Source organism: Castor canadensis, chromosome 17 (genome assembly GCF_047511655.1).
Source record: "Castor canadensis chromosome 17, mCasCan1.hap1v2, whole genome shotgun sequence".
Lineage (NCBI taxonomy): Eukaryota > Metazoa > Chordata > Mammalia > Rodentia > Castoridae > Castor > Castor canadensis.
In genome coordinates this window covers 20,495,366-20,509,365 of record NC_133402.1, presented here as the reverse complement: position 1 = coordinate 20,509,365, position 14,000 = coordinate 20,495,366, and the positions used below count along the sequence as shown (strand labels likewise).

Here is a 14,000-nt window from a genome sequence, read left to right as displayed (position 1 = left end):
CCTATGGCCTCCTACATAGCTGGGATTATAGAATGTATACCATCATGCCTGGCTTATTTATTGAGATGGGGGTCTTGCTAAGTTTTTGTTCAGGCTGGACTGGAATCATGATCCTCACACTCTCTGCCTCCTGAGTAGCTGGGGTTACAACACGAGCCACCACGCACAGTCCACAAGCTATTTTTCATTTACTCTAATATTGTTTCAAGAGACATGATACTGATTAAAAGCATATTAGATGTGATGCTGATGGAAGACCTCCTGTAAATCCAGCAAAGAAAGGCCCAGTGTATCAGTGTCTATTGCTACAATGCTGCAAAGGAACCACATAACCCAGTCACTTAGGTAACAGAAATATACTTACCTATCTCATGAGTCTGTTGACTGTCCAGGTGGTTCTTCTGGTCTCAGCTAAGGTAACTAAGCTGTCAGTGCTCAGATGTTATGGGGCCTAGTGCAAAGTGGAAATGAGGTCCTCTTATTCAAAAGTTATGAAGAATTTCAAGGCCAAACCAGGTGCCAGTGGCTCACGCCTGTAATCCTAGCTACTCAGGAGGCAGAGATCAGGAGGATTACAGTTCAAAGCCAACTCCAGGCAAATAGTTTTCAAGACCCTATCTAGAAAATATCTAACACAAAAAAGGGCTGGCGGAAGTGCTCAAGTGGTGGAGAAAAAAAAAAAAATTTCAAGGCCAGGGAAGGTGGCTCACATCTGTAATCATAGATACCTGGGAGGTGGAGATTGGGAGGATTTCTGTTTCAGGCCAGTCTAGGCAAAAAGTTCACGAGACCCCCCCATCTCAACCAGGGGTTGGGCATGGTGGCAGGTGCCTATCATTCTAGGTGTACAGGGAAGAGCAAATAGGAGGATTGTATTTCAGGCTTACCTGGGAATAAAGCAAGGCCCTATCTCAAAAAGAAACCAAAGCAAAAAAGCCAGGGGTGTAGCTCAAGTGGTAGGCACCCTGAGTTCAACCCCCACTACCATACACACACACACACACACACACACACACACACACACACGATGCAAGATGACAACCACAGAGCACTAAGTCAAACCCTTAGCATAGACCCTATGCAACTGCAAAGGTCATGAAACTGACCCTGCTGTGGGTCACATGTATAGCTGTCCTTTCACAGTTTCTTTCTTTCTTTCTTTTTTTTTTTTTTTTGTGGTACTGGGGCTTGAACTCAGGGCCTACACCTTGAGCCACCCCACCAGCCCTTCTTTGAGATGGGTTTTTTTTTCAAGATAGGGTCTCATACACTATTTTCCCGGGCTAGCTTTGAATCATGATCCTCCTGATCTCTGTCTCCTGAGTAGCTAGGATTACAGGTGTGAGCCACCAGCACCCAGCTTCACAGTTTCGTTTTCTGTTCTGGTGCTGGGGATGAAACCCCCTATCTTGCACATGCTAGATAGGCACTCTACCACTGAGCGACACCTCCAACCTGGGGTTCTTTTACACGTCTGGGCATCAGCCAGCTGATGGCTAGTCTGAGATAATGCAGCTGGAACGAGGTGGGTAGCTCAAGGGTAGCTCAAGTGCACTCCGCAGGTAGCATCCTGCAGGCTAGCCTAGAGGCAAAGGAGCAGAAGTGAGCACTCACTTTTCAAATCTCTGCTCCTGTCACAGCTACTAACATCTCTGTGGGCCACAGCAGGTCACAGGGCCAGCAGAGAGAGAGGGAGAAGGGAGAGAGGGGGAGGAGGGAAAGGAGAAAGGAGGGAGGGAGAGACAGAGAAACTTGGAGAGAGGGAGGGAGAAAAGGGAAAGAGGGAGGGAGGGAAGAGAAAAAGAGAAGGGAGAGAGATGGAGAAAGAGTAGAAGGGAGGTAGAGAGAGAGAGATGTGGGGGAAGGGAGGAGAGAGAGAGAGAGAGAGAGAGAGAGAGAGAGAGAGAGAGAGCTGCTAAACAAAGGGCTTGGCTGCAAGAAGGGAGGGAGGAGAAAATCCAGGCCATTTTGCCCTCTACCTCTCTTAACTCTTGCACCTTGATTCTAGGGTGTCTCCTGCTTTATTTGCTAAGGATAACTGCTGTACATTGCCTCACCGATGCATTGAAGAAATGATGCAAATTGTTAGCACAATTCAGCCTCGGTCACAGAGCTGTCCTTTCCATGTGCTTTGTGAAGAAATGGGGGTTGTACTCAAACTTCAAACCTTCACCAAAGCAAGCGAGTACCCCAGGGGAAGGTATTCACATGAAAAATCGAAATAAAGGTGGCATTAGGATTTTTCCCAAACATTATCAATGCCAGAGAAGACTACAAATCGCAGACCTGGTCCTTGTCATTATCAGAGATGGGAAGAAATGTCTCTGATTTCAAGTGCTGTGTCAACACGCTAGGATCAGTAGCTTGAAAGCTCAAACTTCTTATTTCAGACCTGGCACAATGGGAGATCGAGTACCAGGGACTCTACTGGATGCAGGAGGCTTCAACCGCAGGCAATGAACGTGGACTGCTTCAGCTTACCCACTCTTACCCAACACTGGGTTTTCTTCATCCTTCTGTAAATATGTATCATTATCTGATATGTTTGGGGGCATATTTTAAAACCACACACAGTCCCAGGAAACATGAAGAAATTCTTTCCAGGGCTGAACCCAAATAATATTTTTTAAAAGGCTAGAAATTATTTGCAAGCCTGTACCTGCCAAGCTAAAGCATCTTTCCTTTTGCCTTTGCATGTGGCATGATCGTGACGTAGTTGCTAGTGAAAGCGGTTTCCCATGAGAAGCCTGAGTACGTGTTCTATCCAACACGCACAGCCGTCTGTCCAGGCACCACATACTTACTGCTATAGCTGAGAGTCCACAGCTGTTTTCAAATTTAGTAGGACAAAAAAAGGGGCTTTGTCATTAATCCAGATAGACAGAAATATAAAGACAAAGATAGACCTAGTTGATTGGAAACAGTGTCTTTCTTGCTGATTAGGTGTGTATCACTCTCCTACACTTGGTATTTCAATTCTCTCTACCCAAATTCAAGATCTGAGTATTCTCAAGTACTTCTTTTAGAACCAGTATCCTACATTGTCAAACTCTTCCTGCTTATTACCCAAAATTTAGATGCCAAATATATGTACACTATATAGTGTATCCCTTGCTATATCATCAATTTCTTTCCTTTTTTTTGGGCATTATTGGGGGTTTGAACTCAGGGCCTCAATCTTGCTAGCCAGGTGCTCTTACCACTTAAGCCACTCCACCAGCCCTATTTTGTGTTTTTTTTTGTTGTTGTTGCTGGGGTTTGGTGTTTTTTTTTTTTTTTTTTGAGATAGTGTCTCCTGAACTATTTGCCCAGGGCTGATCCTCCTTATCTCTGCCTCCTGAGTAGCTAGGATTACAGGTGTGAGCCACCAGCGCCAGGCAGAAAAATGTAAAGATTTTAAGCAGAGGGAAAAACACGGTCAAATTTGCATTTATAGAAAATTTCTCAGATAATAAGCCATGCTGTGTTTCAAAGGTGGGGCATAAAACTCAATGCTGGCCAAATACATTTATTTTAACCTTCCCACAAATATTTGAGTGTCTACTACTAGACTTGGGTACACAAAATTGAAAAGACTTCCCTGGGTCCTCATCTCAAAGATCCAGCCCTGTGAGAATGATAGCTAGTCAGACAAATTACCCAAATGTCTGGCTCACAATTTCACTAAGTGCTAATGAAGAATCAAGAGTGGACCTGAAATGTCATCTGGGCATAAAAGTAAAAATTAAAGCAGGAGGGTGAGAGGGAAGGCAATTCCAAATGTGGCTCCAAGTTCGGCCTTAGACAGAAGTCAAGAGGAGTGGCGGATGTGTTGTCTGTCGAAGACTGTGCGTTAGACATGATGAATGCCAACGGACACCAGATGTCCAGTGGATGGCCAGAAGACAGATGTGGAGAGAGATCTGAGCTTCAGACACATTCCTGGGAATCTGGGATAAACTAGTAGCCATAGCCACTGGCTTAGCTTGTCCTCTACCCTAAAGGTCCTTCCCCAGCCTTCTCAGCCACAGTCAAGGCCACTAAGATCTTTTGAACCCTTCCCAGGTTGTTCTAAGGAGCAGCCAGGATTGAAAAATCACAAATGTAGCGTTCACTCTTGTCTTTTGTTTGGTTTTTAAATGTTTTCCTATAAAATACCATATGTCTAGAAATCTAACACACAGGAAATGAAAGGATATGAAGCAAACAAAACTTAACATTTTTATGTTGAGAAATAAAACACGGCCAGCATCCCAGAAGGTGCCCACATGGGTAACCCCAATTTATGCTTAATTTCCTAGCAGATAGCTTCCTGTCATGACCTAGATGGAGACCCTTGTCTCTTCTGGAATCACTCAAGCCATAGCACACTTGCAAGCCTTTTCTTGCCCTAAATCCAGGGTCAGAATCTGATGAAATTCTTATTCCAGATTTCAATTTTTTTTCACAACATACATATGCACATTTACATAGAGCATACGTTTTATGTTAAGACACTGTGTTCTTGTATCCATAACTTCCTTTCTCTCAGAACTTACCGTGTTGGAAGTCAGAGCATCAATCCAAGCGAGGATTCCTTTTTTCTTTTTCTTTAAAACTGCCTAGAATTTTTATCCTTACTTCAGGAGCCAATTCCTGGGAATACAAGGGTAGAGGCAAACATGTTTCCAGGTCAAGTAGTCTAAATTCTAGGGATGAGACGTCATTCATTCTTCATAGTAGTCAATATTACTTGGGGACACTGACCACCTGGGGCAGCCCTGTGGCTATTTTTACCTCAGGGACTACATGTGAGGCTGTAACCTGGGAAGACATTTGCCCCAACCTCGGCCCTCAGTGTTTCAGAGGCCATATTAAGAAGGACTCTGGCCAAGCACTAGGTGCTCATGCCTGTAATCCTAGCTACTCAGGAGGCAGAAATCAGGAGGATCATGGTTCGAAGCCAGGCCAGGCAAATAGTTCTCCAGATCCTATGTTGGAAAAAACCCATCACAAAAAAAAAAGGGCTGGCAGAGTAGATCAAGCAGTAAGAGTGCTTGCCTAGCAATTGTGAGGCCCTGCGTTCAAACCAAACTTCAAATTCAGAGTCATCCCCAAGCAAATTGTTTGTTCCCGTGTTCATAAAAGAGTTCTGGAGCTTTTGCTGGGCTCTGTACCCTCCCGGTACTGTCAGATCAAATACAGCCCTGTATTTGATCAGCTTAAAGATGGCCCTGAGAGCGAAGTCTCACTCTTCAAATTAGTTTATCCCTCATCTTGGATTTCCCAGAGGCACCCTGGGGAAGAATGGCCTTCCTTCAGGACTGTTTAGCATAAAATTTCCCTACTGATTTTGCCATTGATTGGAGGGAGCCCTGGCTTATTCTGTCTTGACCTGCTGACTGTTCTCTTTCTTGTTTGTTTGTTTGTTTTTTAATAATTATGAACTTGTAAATTTAGTATGGGTATAAGTATATTTTTCATTTTGTTGGAACTTTGGGGAATTGTAGGGGGTAGACACAGATGCTCAGAAAATAAAATTGTGAACCGAAGTTCAGAAAGCTTAAGTTTTCAGAAGTTACGAAATAAAAGAGAAGAAAGGCAGAGAAGCAGTCAGCAAGGTAGATCTTTGTAGCTTGGGGATAGTCTAGTAAATTGGATTCTTGTGGGATGTTCTACTGCCGACTTGCCCTGTGTAAGTGACTTCTATCCAGATTCCCACTGAGTCTCTCCATTGACAGTAATCATCTTGCTTACTGTCTACAGTATAAATATGTCATCCCCATCAGTCCCCAACTCATGGTTCAACTTATGAGGTTCCACCTTATGGTGGTGCAAAAACTGTGTGTATTCAGTAGATACAAGACTTGGGATTTGGGATTTTGATCTTTACCTAGTCTGGCCACATGCCATGTGCCATTCTCTCCTGATGCTGGTGACAGCAACAAGCCTTAGCTCCCCATTGGCCACACAATCACAAGGGGAAATTACCAACATACTACAGCATGCTGTGTTGTTAAACTACAATGTTCAGTCCATCTCATGATGGGTTGGTTAAAATACAACCCCATAGCAAGTCACAAAATGATAAGGCTGACAAGATGGCACCTTGGAGACAACTTATTTTTCACATTAGACATTGTGCCTTAGTGGGGAGGCAAACATACTTACAGTTACTTGTATTTTAACTAAGGTTCAATTTATTACAATTGTAAATCGAAAACCCTAGTCATTCCTAGGCTTTTCACATAACTCACAGATCATATGATTGCCTTTATAAATCGGGTACATCTGAAGTTTAATGACTAATGTCTATTTCTTCGTGCATCAATGCTGAATTAGCTTGTAAATCTGACATAGTAAATACTCCTAAATATTTAACATCATTTACAAACTTGATTAATAAATATTCCCTAGTGTTGGCATTTTTAATACAGTTACAAATTTGAGTCTCATAAGTACTTCAAACATCTGACAAGGCTGACATAAATTCAACAAACAGAATTGCTAATTGCTCAAACACAATTTACAATCCTAAGAAGTCTACAATTATTTACTAATGCAGAAGTTTTAAAACATTCAGTTTCAATCCAAATAAATCAAATTCTCTTAAGTGTTTTAAATTAAAGTCACGAATCCTTTCTGTTTTTCTTTCGACAGTCTTGCTAGCAGCCGAATCTGGCCTCAAACTTGTAATCCTATTGCCTTAGCCTCTCTATTGCTGGGATTACAGGCATGTGCTGCCCCACTGGGCCACGAATCTTGTATCAATCAAACTCTTTTAGCCCAATGTCAGCCTAGTTCACCCCTCTGTATCTAGCCAACTAAGGGAGGCAGTAGGGAAAATGTGCACAGTGTGCTCACCGCTCTGGCTTTCAATTTATGTACACAAATCTCCAGTGAGTCCCTGCTTCTGCCATCTAATATTGTTCCCCTAATGTATTTATTTTCCTAGATATATATTAGTAATATATATCTTGCCTTCCATATATATACATATATGTATATATACATATATGTATATATACATATATGTATATATATATACATATATGTATATATATATACATATATGTATATATATATGTATATGGTGAATATTCATTTGTATATATATATGAATATTCATATGTATATATATATGTATATGGTGAATATTCATTTGTCAACGTAGGGAGACAACAACTATTTGTTTAGCAGTTTGTAGATAACATTTAATATTTAGACATATGGTCCTTTAGTAGATTTTTAAAAAAAATGTTTTAGGCCAGGTGAGGTGGTGCATGCCTGTGATCCCAGCTACATGGAAAGCTAGGAAGGAGGGTCTGGCTCCGAAGCCAAACAAAAACAAGAGAGACCCTATCTGAAAAATAACTAAAGCAAAGAAGGGCTGGAGGTGTAGCTGAAGTGACAATGCACCTGCCTAGCAAGTGAGAGGGCCTGAGTTCAAATTCCAGTACTACCAATTAATTAGTTAATTAATTGACAAAAATAAGTATTTTAACTGTGGTAAAACACATATAACATAAAATAAGAGGGTAACTCTTAACCATTTTCAGTGTCCCAGATAACTTTTATGACTTAAAACTGTGACTATTAAGGCAATTAGAAAAAGAATGATGTATTTTTTTTTCTTTCACTGCTAGAGCACTTGATCTGCTTTTTCTCCTCTCCGAGTGGGAGGATTGTCTAGGGACCAATGTGGTCCATGCTTCCACTCAGGCCTTAATGGGATCCTAGCCCTCTCACCTGCCCAGGTGCCTTGCTCTCAGTTCTCTCCCCCACTCTCATCACTAATTTTCCCTCTGCTGGGTGGTCCCTCAGCTTTCATTAGTGCCGCCTCTGAAAACACACAGGGAAGCTTCCTTTGGCTCTCCTTTCCCCTCTCCTTGTCCCATCATAGGACAAATTCCTTCCAGGAGCTTTTTCCACCCACTTACCACCCAGTCTTCCATTATCTTTCCTGGGTCCCTGGCTCTAGAGAGGCCCTGCTGGCCACCCTGCAGCTCTGCTTCTCAGCAGCAGCAAGGGATTCACAGAGCCAAGTGAATGTGTCCACTAGAGTTTGTCCCTCCCCAGACCTAGGACTCTGCGATCCCATGTCTATATGGCCCAAGCCACCTCCCAGGGCCTGTGAGGGGCTGTTCCCCAGATCCAAGGTATCTGTATGCCTAAGAGATGGCTGTTTGCTGAACTGGTCGTTGGGTAAGGCTGTGTAGATGTTGCCTACACAAAAGGAGGAAAGAAAATGAGCAGGTCAGGGGATCAGCTCTCCCTATACCAGTCCATTCTGGTGAGGAGCTCATGGACCAGAAGAATTACAAATTTGAACCTTCCATAAATATATGTGGTGAATATTCATTTGTTAACATAGGACGATAACAACTATTTTGTTTGGCAGTTTGTTTGATACATTTAATATTTAGACATATGGTATGTAAGAATCCAATTGTGTGTTTGTCCTGGACCCCACAACTGGCTTGTCTCAATCAGATTTTTATAACTCTGTGAAATCCTAGCAAAGGCCACTGTGGGCCTTCTGTTTGCCTCGCCAGTGTCCAAGTCTTAGCCGTCGTCTTTCTTAGCCTCAGCAATGTTGGATACAATTCATTGCTTTCTTCTCAGACCCTTCACTCTTGCTTTGCCTCCTTCTTCTCAGTCCTTTTGTTTCCACCCCTCCTCCCACCTACTGTAAATGTTAGAATGTCCTAGGGATCAGTCCTCAGAGCTCAGCTCTGCTCCTCGTACATCCCTTCCTGTGTCAAAGTTTTCTGTCTGTATGTGAGCTGCTAGCATCCTTGTAGCCCCTACCCAGCTGCCTGTTGACTGCTATTTTCCACGTCCAAACCAGGTTTGGGATTTCTCAGTGGACCTTTTCCTCTCCCTACCCTCTCACCCGTCCAATGGTGAACCTTGATTGTCAATTTGATGGGATTGAGAAGCACCTAGGAGATTAGTAAAAACATACTTTTGAGCACACAAGAACTTGCGTTTGATCTCCAGCACTACCAAAAAAAAAAAAAAATCAGTTGTGAATTTGTTTACTTGGGGTTTTTTGTTTGTTTTTCGAGGCAGGGTCTCACTGTGTAGTCCAGGCTGTTCTGGAACTCACCATCCTCCCAGTTGCTGGGATTACAAGCATGTGAGCCACCAGCCACCACGCCCAGCTTCCTTGCTTGTTTTCTATGCTCCCCTTCCCTGCCCAATAGAATTACAGTTCCATTGAGGCACAGACTTAATCTTTTTTTTAAATCAATGTGTGCTCAGTGCCTAAAAATGGTGTGTTAATCCAATCGAAGATTTCAAAATAAATGCCCATTGAACAGACAGGATTCTCCAAAGTGTTTCACAGCCCCTTAAATAAAATGCAAGCCCCACTGATTACCATGGGGACTGTAGAAGAAGATTGCTGAGCCTAACATGGAACTATTAACCCCTGGATTAATACTTGCCTGTAGTATCTACTCTTGTTTTTACACTTTCACGTATCTGTCATTTTCCTACTAAGAAAACACGATGGTTATCTCAAGGTGGCTGAGGTTACAAATTCAGGATCTTGAGTTGGAAATGACAGACTTCTTCAAGGGAACTAGAATCTGTCTTCTGGGCAGGACATGATCAGCCCTATCTTAACAGTGTCGGCCTGCCTCATCCTGAAGTGGCACGTGGTTTGTCTGCTGAAGATACAATGCCTGTGTCTTTCACTGGAATTTTGTGTCAATTTCACAGCCTAGGAGTCCTTTACACTTGATTTTTAGCCGTGTGGGAAAAGAAAACACCTGATTCTCTATTCAGCTTTCTCTCTCTCAGTTTGTAATGCTGGAATTCTGAACCTTTTATCTACATTGTTTTACTTTTTATTCATGGGATTCTATGTCTTTTTTTTTTTTTTTTCTGGGGATGGAACCCAGGGTCTTGCACATGCCAGGAAAGCATGTGCCTGAGCTACACCGCCAGCCCCATCTATGCTTTCGTAGTATTTCACCTTTGCAACTGTCTCAGTACCCCCCCCCGCCTACAGGCGTTCTAGTGTTTAGGAAAAGCGACCACTCTCTGTGTATTTATTTTGTAATCTTCCACAACTCTCTGATTTCTGATGGCTTTTGCATGACTCTCCCAGGTGTTATGCAAGGAAAGATAATTTTCTTCTCTTCATATTGCCAGTGCCTATATCTTTGTCTTTTGTCTCTATGGTTTGTATTTTGTTTTGTTTTCATTTGAGCTTCCAGAAACACCATCAAATGGCAGGGGCAGCCCCCATCCTGGTTTTATTTCTGATTTTAACGACACAACACTGGCATCTCATGGTTAGGGAGGAGCTGACTATTGCTCTGAGACTCTTTTAGTTCTTAATTCACTACATATTTATGGGTAGCCATCCAAGAGCATTGAATTTGGTGCTATGTAGGGCACGGATCGCCTTGGGGAAGGCACTTTTGATGGCACAGTGCCAGTAGAAGCTAGCTAGCAGTGGCTGCAGAGGCAATCAATAGAAAACTCCCTCTCTCCTGCTGGCCAAGGGTTTCATCAAGAATGGATGCTGGATTCCTTTTTATTGCCTTTTCAGCATTTATTAGTAAAGTGATGTCATTTTTTCTTATCTGATCCACTGGTATGATGTTACATCTTGACATATTTTCATTTATTCATTCAAAAGTTTGTGAGTGCCTACTGTAAGTCATGTATACACATGCTCAATATGTGATTTTAATAAGATGTTTCAGGGCTTTGTGGTATTTTTAATATCAGTTTGTAAAAGCTGGTCTGGGGGTATGGCTTAAGTGGTAGAGCACCTATCTAGCGGACATGAGATCCTGAGTTCAAACCCCAGTACTGCCAAAAAAAAAAGAATCTGTAAATGTCCAACTCTACAGTACTAGGGATTCATTTTACTTAATTGTGGCATAATTTTTAAGGATTTGAGCAATGAATGCTTATTATTTAAAAATTCAAAAGATGCAAAAGCAAGATAGTCCACATCCAACCTCCCACAATAAATTTTGGATATTTCATATATATAGGAATATCCCATATATATATATATATGGGAAAATATATATATATTCCTGACCCTTTTTCTCTTTCAATTTTCATAAACTTTTTTTTTTTTGGTGGGAGTAGAGTTTGAACTCAGGACTTCAAGCTTGCAGAGAAGATGCTGTACCACTTGAGTCACACCTCCGGTCCATTTTGCTCTGGTTATCTGGGCATAAGGTCTCTGGAACTGATTGCCTGGGCTGGCGTCAAATCGATCCTCCCAATCTCAGTTTCCCAAATAGCTAGGATTACAGGTGTGAGTCACCAGTGCCAAACTTTAACCTTTCAATTTTTATTTGCAAGCATTTTACGTGGAATTTTTCACACCGATATTCATGGCTGTGGTATAGATGCCACAATAAGACAGCCACTCCTGGCTCCACACCAGGAGGGTCCCTCCCATAAGTGACCCTGTGCACTAGTGCTTGACCTGTCTATTCTGTCTGAGTAACATGGCATTCATTCCCCCAAGTCACAGGCACGCTGGCTGCCATGAGGAAGGAGCCAAGATTCACTTGTTCCAAGTGTACTTACTGAGCACTTCTCAGATGTGTGGAACTTACGCTCTGGGGAAGGGACAATTAATAAACCAATACAATGTATCGTGTGGAAGTTGGTCATAAGAGCTGTGGAAGAAGAGCAAGAATGAGGGAGAGAAAGATGACTGAGAGAGAGAAGGAGGCTCCCGGGGTGTGCTGCTAAGAGGAAAGTCAACAGCGGGGAAGATGAATGATCTATCTGCCCTTACACACCACACTCAGTGAGCTCACAAATAAGCGAGGCAGAATAACTCCTATATGCTTTCAATTTTGCAAAATACAAAACCAGCTAGTACTTATCTCGGGTGTAAGAGTCAGGACAGACTTACTATAGAGGCAAGCTAGGGTATAGAAAGAAACCCAGCAGGGATTCTGGAATGCCACTCCTGTTCTGAATCTTCATCCAGGCACTGCTACCAGAGTGCACATTCACCATACTGCACATTTATGTGCGCATTTTCTGTAGGAGACTAAAGAGTTTTTCTGTTGATTGAAAATTACTTGTCTTATTGGTCAATGGAAGGGTCACTTCCTGAAACTGGCCACCTGGTTTTATTTATCTTGATGTCTTCCACCCCAGTGTGCATGTGTGCATGTGTGTACCTGTGCTTGTGTGTGTGTCTGAATGATTAAGTGGATAATTAAACAGACAAGTCTCTGTAAAGTGTAAATGGCACTGTGTGTTTAGTTCCCTAGAACAGATCCTGTTGGGAAAAACTGAAGGAATAGCTATTTTTTGCTGTTATTCTCCTGTCTAAAGAAACGTTTGTCTCCCCCTTGCTTATGTAAGAATGATAAAATCACAAAGCAGATATCCAAGTGGTTTTAGGATGCGGAATCAGGAGAGCCAGTGAAATGAGGACAGAAACTTCGTCTGCTGAATTTGGCAGCTGGGAGGATCTTGATGGTGTGACTGGAAGCCATTTTGCCAGTGTGGAGGTAACAGATGCCAAACTGCAGAGGCCTGAGGAGAAGTGGGGTGTGCTCAGGGGTCCAGTGCTTGCCTAGCACCCATGAGACCCTGGGTTGCATCCCCAGCACTGCAAAGAAATTAACGAATACTGACAGCTGTGTCTCTCAGGGAGCGTTAGGAGAGAATGTCGGTGGGGTTGGCAACTTTCTTTTTTAACCTTGGTGTGAGCATTTGTCATATAAGACAGGAAAAAGCAGAATGTGGTTACCCGTCAAAGAAGCAATCAGTAGACAAGGCTAGTTTCATTCGTTGGTTTCTCCATTTAGTCTTTTAGTCTTTCATTTATTCATCAACTGATTTCTTCTTCTTTTTTTTTTTTGGTGGTTCTGGGGTTTGAACTCAGGGCCTTGTACTTGCTAGGCAGGTTCTCTACCAGTAAAACCACAACTCCAATACCAGTCACTGCTTTTTTTTTTGGCTGTTTGCTTGCTTTGTTAGTTTAGTTTTGTTTTTTGAGACAGGTCTCACTATGTAGTCCAGGCTGGCCTCGAACTTGTGATTCTCCTGCCTCAGTCTCCCAAATGCTGGGATTACAGACATGCACCACGACACCCGGCTGTGGGCACTGTGTTTGACAGTTGTAATAGAGCAGAGAATGCACTGGGCATGATCTCTGCCCCCTGCAGCCACAGCCTGTAAAGAAGAGAGAAGCTGCGGGCATAGGAGCCAGGCAGAATGATGGTTGGTTGGTGGGAGTTGTTGAATCCAAGTGCAAGGGGAAGAGTTAGCGTGGCCAGGTGAGATCTTTTCTCAAGGGGGATGGCAATGATATTCCTTTCTTCAAGGGGCTAACAGCCAAAACAAAGATGTAAATGTTGACAAAACAATGCGGATACAGCAGAGTAGCATTCATTAGTGGAAAAGGCTCCTCAGGCCGGTGATGCCAGGCAGGCGACAATAGCTTAGCCAGGTGATTTCCCAGCAGTCTGTGCAATGCAAGACCTTCACAGCCATCTGATTCCACAGCTGTCAACCTCCATTCAGAAAACAAGCAGTTGTGAAGGCACCTCTGAAACCTGTCAGTTAGACCAGCAGAACTCTGAGGAGTCGCATTTACACGAGAACGAGAGAGGGGTGTGGAGATGAGGTCTGCTCAGAGCCAAAATTACCCATGAAAGTCCCCATCACAGTTATGGGTTTTTGTTTCTTCAGTTGGACATGAGCTGGTGACATTGGCTTGCATGGGGGGGGGGGGGCTTTGTATAAATCTCTTTAGATATTAGTGTCACTCTACCTTTAATGAACACCTGGCAGTGTGGGAGTGTGGCAAGCTAATATGGGGGGAGGGGGACCATGCCAGAACCAATCTTGAGCTGGCCTATGGCATGCTAGTGTTCTCTCTCTCTCTCTCTCTCTCTCTCTCTCTCTCTCATTTTGCAAATGTGTAATTAAATCCTCAGTAAATATAACCCTATTGCAGCCAAAACAGAGTTTTATTTTTCAGTACTGGGGACCAAACCCAGGGCCTTCACCATGCTAGGAGAGCGCTTTAC

The 14,000-nt window shown here is 43.0% G+C and overlaps 1 protein-coding gene across 5 annotated transcripts in view; it reads left to right on the top strand.

Moving 5' to 3' along the window:
* The window catches only part of Tnrc6a (trinucleotide repeat containing adaptor 6A), a 173,173-nt gene that overhangs the window by 12,888 nt on the left and 146,285 nt on the right, over positions 1–14,000 (top strand). The window lies entirely within an intron of this gene.